The following is an 11,041-nucleotide window of genomic DNA, read 5'->3' as shown; positions in this document are numbered from 1 at the left end:
TTCATTCTTTGAATTTCTTGCATGCCTTTGGGAGAGCCGCTCATGCATGCACCGTCACTGGCGTTACAGGGGTCTGCGGGGTGAGTGACCGAGACACAAGAAAGCATGAGTAGAAGTTGTGAGCTAAGATTTGAAACTGCAGCCCTTGCTAAGTGATGCAGCATTCACCATGACACACAGGCTCATTTGAACATGGTGGGATCCTCATTTGGTTGTATTTCTACAATTTGGTCTATTTCTGTAATAGAAGTTATGACTGGTGTGCAGTGATAACTCTACCACAAGACTGCATGCATGTTTGTGTCACCTGGCTCCTAAATGCAACTTTTAAGTAATCTTTCTAATTTCTTCTTAGCTTCCATGTTATCCTGAAGATTCTGAAGCCCCCTGGCTGCAAAGTTTCCTGTGATGCAATCTGCTAAAAATGTCACCTGTATTTTTGGATTTGGCACATGGAGAACCACTGCTGCTCTGAAGTCTCATCCCTCCAGCCTGGGCACTGTATGACCACCTAGTGGCTGCTTTTCCCTCCTTGTGTCCCACATTGCTTGTGGCCACCTCCACCTCCACACTGAGCTCATCAGCTGAGGAAGATAGGAGAGGGGAAGGAGGGGAGAGGAGCAAGGACCCGCGGGCTGTGCTTGTTTTGGCAGTGTGGAGATTTACATTCCTCCTGGCACCTTCTGCCAGGCACAGCTGGTGCAGTCACGCTTTGCTCCAGCTCGGGCTGGAAAGAGTGGGTGGTGAGAGGAGGAGTGTGGAGTGGTGAAGGCAGAGGAGGAAGAAGATGCATTTTCTGCCTCAAGCGGGGGGAGTGGGGAGAAGGGCAGTGGGGCTCATGTGCTGCTGTGGACCCATGGTACTTAGCCCAAGATGAGCATGTCCCTTCCAGCATGGCAACAGGTTCAGCATCCGCACTGGTGGTAAGGGTGCAGGTCACCTTTTTTGCCTGGTGTGGCATGAAGGTTAGCAGACAGGTTTCTTGTGCCTGCCTTTGGTGTGGCTCATTCTTCATCATACCCTTGGCTCAAAACGGATGAGAGGCTGAGGCAGGGCAGCTTTCCTGGGATCCCATTTGGGTCTTATAGCTCTAGGATGGGCACTGGGCATGCTGTATGGCATGACTAACCCCTTTATTGTATGTGGGACCAAAGGAACTTCACGGCATTCTCAGTGTATTTGCCTCCTGATGCATGCCACTGTTCTTCCTTCCCTGCCTTGATTCACATCCTTCTCTCACATGTGCTTTTCTGTGGAAAAACATCGTATTTCAGTTAGTGCTTAGATATCTTTACTGTGCTTATCTCCCTACTAGGTGGATGTAGTGTAAATATTCATGCATTGGATATCAAAATAACTTTGTGCCACTGATAGTCTGTAAGAGCAAAAGAAGGTACAGAAGCAGCCAGGTGAGCTCTTCAAGCCAAAGCAGCAGCAACAGCAGCAACAGCAACAACAACACCACACTGGAAATCTGGGATAATTTTGACTATACAGCATACTTGAATCTCAGTCTCAAGATTTCAAAAGCCTACCAAAATCAATGGGTTGCTTGGTTGGTCAAAGGTTTACCCCTCAGGCTTCCTCCAAAATCAGGAGCATTTTCAAGGGATAAATTTTGATGCTTCTTTACCAGTACCCAAGCTTTGGGGCAGAAATAGCTTTAAGTGTAGATCCTAGAGTAAAATCAAGTCCAGAAAGTAAAGTGCAGTTGATGCCCCCCAAGGTCCTTTATTTTTCAATGCAGAAATAATTTTTACTAGGGTAACATGCTAAGCCGTAATTATCTTCAGCAAGCAAGACTCCCACTGAAAATCTCAGCATTTTGTGCCTAGCTTCAATATACAAAATTATAGGTGTTACTTTTTTTTTTTTTTTTTAAACTTTAAACCGTGAACTATTGAGGGGGAGCTGATGGCATTAGAAAGGATTTCCCAGCATGCTCAGATGGCACCTGTTTCTTTACAAAGGGGTCAGCTAAATGGCTGTATCTCCTAAGTCACTCTTGGGTGCCTGATGGGATAATGTCAGAGTAGCTTTATCCTCCCAGGCAGCTGGCAACTCCTACCCTGTGATTAGTGTCACATCTGTGTGACTATGATATGTCTAATAGAACAACAAGCAAGGTAATAAGGAGTAGATGAAAGGAAGAGAGGGCTACAAGATCTCAGTTTGGCAGAAAACATTCTCCTTATTATGCATGCTTTCAAACAGAATGTTTTAGGAGCTTTTATTCTTCAATCCAAGCCTTTTAAAGGGCTAGTTAGGTTTTAAAAGCATGCCTGTATTAACATTTCCTATAAACCTGTATCAGTCCGGATTTTCACTTGAACTTGCTTCTTGTTGAAACTAAAATTTTTCACTAAAGCACCTTGAAATCTCCAATAAGCCTCAGGGCCAGGGATAACTTTCCTGGTCTTTAAAAGCCTGTGATGCTGTGGGAACCCAGGGTGAGTGGTATGGGAGAGGAGGTGAGGGATCTTCAGCTCACAGTGGCTATTTCTCATGCAGAGCCTCATGCAGGGGCTTGCTTTCACCTCCTCTCCTCCCCCCACAAAGCACGTGTCTGAGCTATGAAGGGGTGCTCAATGCCACCCCCCAGAAACAGCCCAGAGGAAGTGTCCCTGCTGTTGTCTCCAGCATCTGCTGAGAGATAAAAGTGTCCAGCCCTCACTTTGGAGTTTGATTTCTGGAAATGGAGTGGAGGGGGAGATCTTCCTGCTCAGGCTTTGGGCTTGACTGAGGATAAACAAGACATTAGCTACTCACCTGAGTGGCCCTGTGGGTGAGCAGGTTGTTTAAACTTAATCAGTACTTACTGCTAGGTTTGCCTCTGTTGTTTCTCCTCTGTTGTAAAAGGGATGGTTCCAACTCATTAGTTCATCAGCTAACTGTATAAAACTTAGATCACAAAAAATCCTTTCTGGAAACAGAACTGAGCCCTTCTGAATTCAACTTATTAGGCAGATAGCGCCACGATTAAGCACAAATGCTAATACCAATTTCAAGAAATCCTCATGTGTTGTTAGGGATCTAAATCCATAGCCAAGACATTGAAATAAATGAATTGAAATAGGAACTTGGTGTGTTGCAGGAGGTACAGTATTATCAGGCAGGCAGCTCTCTCAGGAGTGCTGGATTTCAAACATTCCTTTAGTCTGTTTTGCTTTTTGCAGTGTGCTTCTGGGACTTAATCCAGATGCAAGCTAGTGGGAGAACATAGATCAACAGCTCCAAGTTTGGCTGCTTTCTCTAAGTTTGCCTGGCATCCTCAGGGAAAGCAGCATTTCGGAGGTGGTTGTCAGAGGTACTGAGCTGTACGGCTTCTGTTTCATTGCCTGTTTTCCACCTGGGTTATGGTGCGTAACTGGTGAGATGGACTATGTACTGATCTGTGAACCCCACTGGCATCTTTTGCCTATTCCTGTTGCACATGTTATTCAGCGTGATTTTAAGCATTTGTCACTAATGTTCAGAGAAGAAAGCGACAGCGAGCCTGGTGGCGTTTTGGTGATGATTAACATGCCCAGTGTGATTCCGGACACTGCCAGCATACCTTAAAGTGAAAACAATCAATACCTAAGTAGAGAAATACCAGCCTAGCTGTATGTTTGTATCCCCAAACTGCCAAACTGCTGTATTCTGACCTGTCATCTTGAATTTTTGTGGGGATGAGGTTGTCAGCTTATGCAAGTGAGTTTGGCGTCACTTCAGCAAACAAATCCAGGCAGATGAGACCTGTAAGGATCTGCCCCTGTGCTGACGATTAGATAATTGATTTATCCATTAACTTGAGCAGTTATAAAACATGAATAGCAGTAAGTGCATACAGAGCCCTATGCTGGGAGAGGCAATTTAACAGTTTGTCTTTTACAGCTGTCTGGTGCTTATTTCTGTGATGTTTGTCTTAATGAGACTTATGAATCTTCCCTGTCTGCTTAATTCAGACTCTGAAATCCTTCTTAGTATATTTATGTCTTGGTTAGAAGAATCTTTTCTTTCAGGTAATTGATTTCCTGAAGTCAATTACCTGCCTTTTACTACCACCATCTTTAAAAGAGAGACAGCAGTTATGCCTAGTATTGGTGACCTTGTTTATAACTTTAAACTTTACTATAACTATAGAAGGAAGACTTTTTTTGTTTGGAAAAAGTTGCACCACATGATTGGAATTTTATAGAGGACATTAAGAAAAGAAAATCTCCATGCAATAGCAGCAGAGAAACTTATGACATTAAAATACATCTAGCTCAGGATAGCTTAATAAAGAATATTGAAAAATCAGCTGTAAAGCTGACTTGCTGAGTCTTTACATTTACATTTTCATATTTCTCTGTCTGGTGCATACATCTATGTTTTGCCTCTTAGATTCCTGAGCTAAGTCTCAAATGAAACACAAGGGGCACAGATGCTCTTGCATTTGGCTGTTGATGAACTCAGCTGGGATAAAAACCCTGATATGGTATGTAACTGGATTACAGGCAAATTTAGCTTGCTGGTATACTAACCCTGAGAGATGCACCTAATGCCCATGGCTGAACTTCTGCACACACTAAGAAGTTCATTTGAGGGACATGGTACTACTATGATTTGTCAGAACTCTAAATATTGTGTGTGTGCAAGGACAAATGCACAGTGCATTTGTATTTTTTGATATCTTTCAGCCTTGCCTACCTAAATCATGATAGAAAGTGTAATCTTTCGGTGTACCTACCTTCAGTAACCAGATACAAGCATTTTCAATAGAACAGAACATTTCATCCCAAAAGTGCATATTTACTGTGAAACTGCAGGTAACAGCATCAAAAGCCTTAGAGTTTAAAGAACTTCGCTCTTTTTTGGATAATGTGTATGAGGGGAAATCTGCACTTCCACACTGTTCAGCAAGGACTATCTGCTATGAGACAAATAACAAAAGTCTGCCAGAAGTATCAGCCAGACTTTTGGCTGCCAAACTGTAAGGGTGACCTCTGACATTGATAGATAATTTCATACTAAATCAAAGAAATGAGTCACACTGCCACCTATAAAAATGTAAGGTTTTGAATGATCCTGTTGGGTTGGAATCCCTTAATAAAAGCGTGTTTTTCATGTTCCTCAGCAAGATTGGCTTTGGACTTTGAGGGCTAATACACTATGCAAGTATTTCAGTACATTTACCTGTCCTTTCAAAGTTGTAATTTTAATTAGCAGTAAGATTTAATTTGGGATAAGTGGCCAAAAAACCTAGATGCTTAATTTCTAGATCAAAGGTCTGATTGATTTTGAAGTCTGCAGGGTTAAAGAAAGAATAAGTTGTTATAGGAATTTTTATTCTCTTGGCACCAAAATTGACTCTTCCAATTTCCGTCAGAAACGGAAATGACTTATACTGTTTCTTGTTTGCTGTTGTGTTAGTTTATGACTTTTATCTTCTGGCAAGTAGCAGGAAACTGGTGTTTTTGCCTGCAGTTCTGATGTCCTTTCCCACCCTTGCCTAAGTTTGGAACCCACTTGCACCTTTTAAAATTTTTATTGTGAGAATTGATACATAAATTTGGTAATGTGTCCTTGAAATAGGAAGAAAATAATTTAATTGTTCTATCTGTTATTTTGAGAGGTACAGGTAGAGCAGAGAAGGCACAGAACTGAAGCAGAGTAGAATGGATAGTAAGGGAATAATGCCCCTGCATTCGTTCATCTGTCAGTGGGTGGGACATGGCTTATCAGGGAACTAAACAGACCAGTAAATAAAGCAGCTGGTGCTTAGGACTTTAAAATTTCTCTACATGTAATTTGGGTATTTTGCTTCAGAATAGGTTTAGTCTGGTCCCTGATCTAGGTGCCCTAACATGTGTGCCTTGAAACTGAAGAATCAGTTGTGGGTTTACACCTGTATGTCCCTATTAAATGTTGGAGCACTCCTGCAAATGGGCTTTGTGGCTTAGTTACAACCCATTAAAGGAAACTGCTCTGCACACACCAAAACTGCTCTGCAAAACACCCTGACATATAGTAAATGGGAACAGGCTGGGCATTTACTTCAGCACTGCTGTAGCGCTCTGGGCCAAAACTACGAAGGGGTGCAACCTTGGGGTATCCATGTCATCTGCAAGGGTCTGATGTGCCCTGGGCTATGGGAGTTTTGTGTCCTGTGAGGGTGGTGGCTGGGTGGAATGTCCTAGGGCATTGAAACCACCATTAGACACCTATGTTTAGGCAGCTGGATCCCAGTCTGGATAGCTGTATTGGAGAACGTGAATTATGCCCTGATGTGCCTGAGGGTCTCTGCTGAGAATAACGTAAGCCTCATGTGAACAGCTCTGAAGCAGACAGCTATACTGGGGGTGTTGTGAGCCAGGTTCTACAGAGCACATCCTCTAATGAACACAGAAACAAGAAATTTGAGGAGAAGAAATGTACTAAGTTCCTGCTTTTAGGGAGTTGAGTAGAAGCAGAAAGCCATGCAGCTGGAATTGCTTCAGGTAAGCACTAAGCAGAGCTGCCGAGAATGGGAAAAAGAAGTGAAGGAGAGGAAACCTGAAAGTAACGCTGTGGGATTTTCTATGTTTTGTTTCATTGAGGTTTTTTGTTTTGTTTGTTTGTTTTGTTTTGCTTTTCTTCCCATTCTTAAACAGATGTTTTGCTTTGAATTAAGCCTTTATTAATGAAAACAAACAGGTTCATTAACTGAGGAGGCTATGCCTGGGCTGCTTTCTGAGAATTTGGGAGAGGCAGCTCCTTAACATTTCCTTTTCTGATTTACAGCAGAGATTTGAACTCAGGCCTTCCACATAGCGTGTTGGGAGGTGTTGGTCTCTGACTGTCTTCTGAGGAGCAGCTTTACATGTACTGCTCAGTGGGCAGACCTGGGACCCATAAACACCATCTCTTATGTCGGTGCTCTAATTACCAGGGACTAGTCTCGTGTCCTGCAGATTTAAAGTTCTAGGTCGGGAGTGAAATAAATTTTTCTGGCGAATATAAAAGAATAGTATCTTCATTAAAACTGTCCTGGATACACCTGAAGCAAAAGGTGACAGGGCTTAACTAATGCTGATTCTAGAGCTTTTTGATCGCCTATGATGAGGTGTGAGGGAGGGGAGCCAGACAATGGCAGTTGTTACAAGCTCAAGCTCCCACTTGTGCTAGATGCTGTGCAGAGCCATAGTAAGCACCACTTCTGTTTTTTTTTCTGTGCTATCTCTCATCTTCCTTCAACATATGTAAAATTTCAACACTACAGGCACAGAAATGAAGAAAAAAAAATGCAAAAAGGTATCCATTGGATATATAAATGACATATAACAAGACATCTCTTCTGAAAGCCAGTCTAAAACCATTACCCTCTTCTCCTCAGGGAAAAATTCTATCTGCATGTCCATCTTCTTAACTGAATTTAGATTTGGCTAGAACACCCATCTTCATTACAGTGGGTAATATTGGCTGGGACTGCATGAGGTTTCTAGGCCTTTACAATTTTCAGCTCTTGGTAAGACTGATTTCAGCGACTTGGCTGTTTGTTTTCAGAATACCTTTTATTACTAGAAGACACTTGTTTAGAGTTCTACAATATCTTAATAGCTACAAGGTCAAATATGATCATAAAATCTTCAAGAATGCAATGGAGATGTGACTTTATCTGAAGCTGCTGGACTCTCAGCACTTGGGAAATTTGACCCACCTACCTGGATATTGGGAACTTAGTTTAGCCATGCACTTTTGGAAAAGCAGATAAGCAGCTCTTCGGTTGTGGGAGCTGAAAGTACAGAGGATGTGGTGCCCTTGATCTGGTGTACTGTAGTGCTGACACAGGTGCTGATGGGACTGGTATAGCCTCTGTGTGAGTGTCTGTGTCATGGGCTTGTAGAAATGTGGGTGTAATTCTTGATTGATGCTTGGAGCTATACAAATAGAAGAGATGGCAGTAATGAAGTTCCATTATTTAATAGAACCTGAGTAACATTTTGGGTCTTCAGTTAGCCATTTGCGTTCCTGTTTGGGTGCACAATGCTGAAGATGCAAAAGCGTAACAACATTGAACCTGTAGGCTTTGGGACGCAGGAGAGTCCATGCTTAGATGCTTGGTGTCTTCATGTGGCATCCATCAAGATGGGCGATCCCACAAAAGCAGTACAGTAGCATTGGAGTTGCACAGCAATCAGTCAAAAATGCTGGGGAGTAGGTCTGTGACATGCTCCCCTTCTGCACTGCTTCCTAAAATACAGGAAGTGGAATAGGACCTGGAGCCTAAGTACCTTTTCCCATGAGCCCTGTTTGCTCATGCCCCTTCTCTGTCTTAGTGAATATTTGATTATACCGCATCATTCCTGCAGGCAGGCTGAGGGAGTGCTGGCCTGAGGCAGCCCGCTGGCTGTGCCCACAGCACTTTGCAGATGGCTCGACTGGGATCTGGCTGATGCAAGCTCAGGTCCCTCAGGGCAGAGACGGCAATTTTAATTCTGCTCCCCTTTAAGCTTATGTGAGTTTTTTAACCAGTGGGCCTTGGGGCAGAAAAAAAAGCAGAGATGCCAGACATGCTTTCTGCATGTTAGTGTACCTTGCCTGTGTTTTATGCCTGATAGCAGCATTGGTGGAGCTGGGGCACAGTCAGGCATAAATGACAGCTCCTTGAAAGCCTGAGGGTCTCACTTGGAGTCAGACTCCTGCAGTGGCAGCCTGTTAGTACAGTAGCTGCGGCTCTTTTTGAAGCATGCATGTTTGCTAGTGTGGATATCTCTTTTGAAAATGCTTATCAAAATTATTTCCATCCATTCTGTTCTGAAATTATTTCCATATAAATGTTGCCTTATTGCTTTCATTTCTGACAGGTGAATGTCTTCTATTTGGACTGTAATGAATCAAAAAGGTAGATTCATTCCATCCTTATAAGAAAAGGAATTCCTATTTGAATATGTAGAAACAAACATATGAATTGCTACATATGCACATTTATATATAAAATTATATGCAACATGAATGATGATTTAATATAGGTGGGGAGCTTTGTTTTTTTTCTTTTTGAAAGAACACTTGTGTTTTCTGAGAATTTCCATATGACTAAAGTGACTTCTAAAAACATTCCTAGCCTCCTTCAGTAAATGACAACTTGCTTAGGAAATTGCTCTTTTTTTCTTGCTGCTGAAATAGGTATAGGCAGTATTAGATTTCTGTACATCGAGGTCTTCTATAGATATACCAATAACATCTATTTTCATGAGGATTTTATGATCAGTCAAAAACTTGGTGACCTACTGTCAAGTAGTATTAATTAGGAAAAAAAAGCCATGTCATTTTGAATGCCTTTATCAGAAATGGGGACATGTAATCTCTTTTTATGCTCCTAATGATTCTTGTGTGATAAAATGCAGTTTATCTCTCCCTTTGCCCTCTATGCCTTAGTCTGCAAATCTACATGTATGATTGTTTACACTCCAGTTCAAAATGTTTGAAACATATATGAATGCTTTTAAAAGCTTCAGGTATTAACTGGAGGGACTTGCTTTCTTTGTCTTCTCTCCTGGACACTTAGACTATGCTTTAGTGCTGTTTTTGAACTCTCCTTCATGAAGTCAGGTAATGATCTTAAATAAGAATTAGAATTCTCATGCATGGAAAAAAAAATAAATCACTGTGGGACTTCAGTGACAAAAACCAGTTATCTGTTTGTAGTACTCTAAAAATCTTTCAAATGAGTTTTAAATAAAAGAGCATGGGCACAAAATGCTAACGTAGATGTACCATTTGCAAATCAGGAATATAAAATTAATGAGTGGGACTCACTATAAAAAAAAGGGACAGCACCATGCTAACCAACGTATTAAAACTTAAAAAATTTATTAAACTTCTTTTAAGGCAGTTCATGTACTTCATGTCAAATTACAAAGTTACGGTCCAAAATTTTTACATCTACATCTCTAAATGTGTGGGTTTAATTTTCCCCTCCTTTTTTTTTTTTTTTAAACCATTGTGACCTGGAGGTATCTCACAGTGGAAATAAAAATATTGAAAAGGGAAGACTTAAATGTACAAGGTAGATCCTTGGGGACTCAAGTAATACCATTAGTGGACAAGCTGAAATAAAAAAGCAGCTCCAAATTAGGCACGCAGCCTGCTGAAGTCCATTTACACTATAAAATATTTGTCAGAAGTACATATTTTTTTAAATAGGAAAAAAAATACCCATCCCACTGTAAATGAAAGCAGAAAGTCTAAATTTTTTTAGGTCACCCAAGAATACGGTTAGAAAAAACCCCAGTAATAACTCAGGTTTAGTGTCAGCATCTGAACTAACTCTTCTTACTTTTCTTCTCTGCAGAAAAGCTGCTATTTCTGTAGCTTTTTTGTGGAGGAACAGTCCTGTCAGGTGGGCAGCTTATTAATGCCCTCTGTGTGTGTTCTCTGGAGGAGATGTCCTACCCTGGTCCCTCTGTGGGGACCGGTGCCCAAGGCCAGGCGTGGGTGAGACATTGTGAGGGTCTTGCAGGCTGCAGCAGTGATGGGAGCTAGGCTGCACTCTGGGTGGGACAGCAACGAGAAGGTCACTGAAGCAATGCACAGGTCTCGAAGCTCAGAGCTTTTCTTTGGTGTAGGCTGAACTTTCTGCATGTACATTTCAATAGCTATACGTTGACTTTGAGATTTGATATACACTGAACATGTGGGGGAGACAGACCTTTATCTCTTTAACCTGCCTTATCTTATGTGTTTCCTTTGGTATCTAACTCCTCCTTCTCTGTTCAGTAGCAAGAACAAAGAACCAAGCTTTTAAAAGCAGTCTCTGAAGTAGGAGATAGATAAATTAATGTTTATACATACAGTACAAGTAGTGCCATTGGAAGAAAGGAGCCTTATTTCAGTGCTAAGATGTAAATGCATCTAGGTTTTAGATACACCTGTGCTTGCTAAACCTTGTGTATCCTGATAATGTAAACAACAGCAGCTGAGAAGTTCAGCGGAAAAATATTTCTCTGTGAAAGATATCACCTGTATTTGGCTAAGCCTGAGTAAGAGAGAGATCATGATGTGCCTAATAACAGGCTTGCTAGCACAGACTTGCTAG

The sequence above is a fragment of the Falco peregrinus genome, chromosome 4 (assembly GCF_023634155.1).
Source record: "Falco peregrinus isolate bFalPer1 chromosome 4, bFalPer1.pri, whole genome shotgun sequence".
In the NCBI taxonomy this organism is placed as follows: Eukaryota; Metazoa; Chordata; class Aves; order Falconiformes; family Falconidae; genus Falco; species Falco peregrinus.
This window is presented reverse-complemented; position numbering follows the sequence as displayed.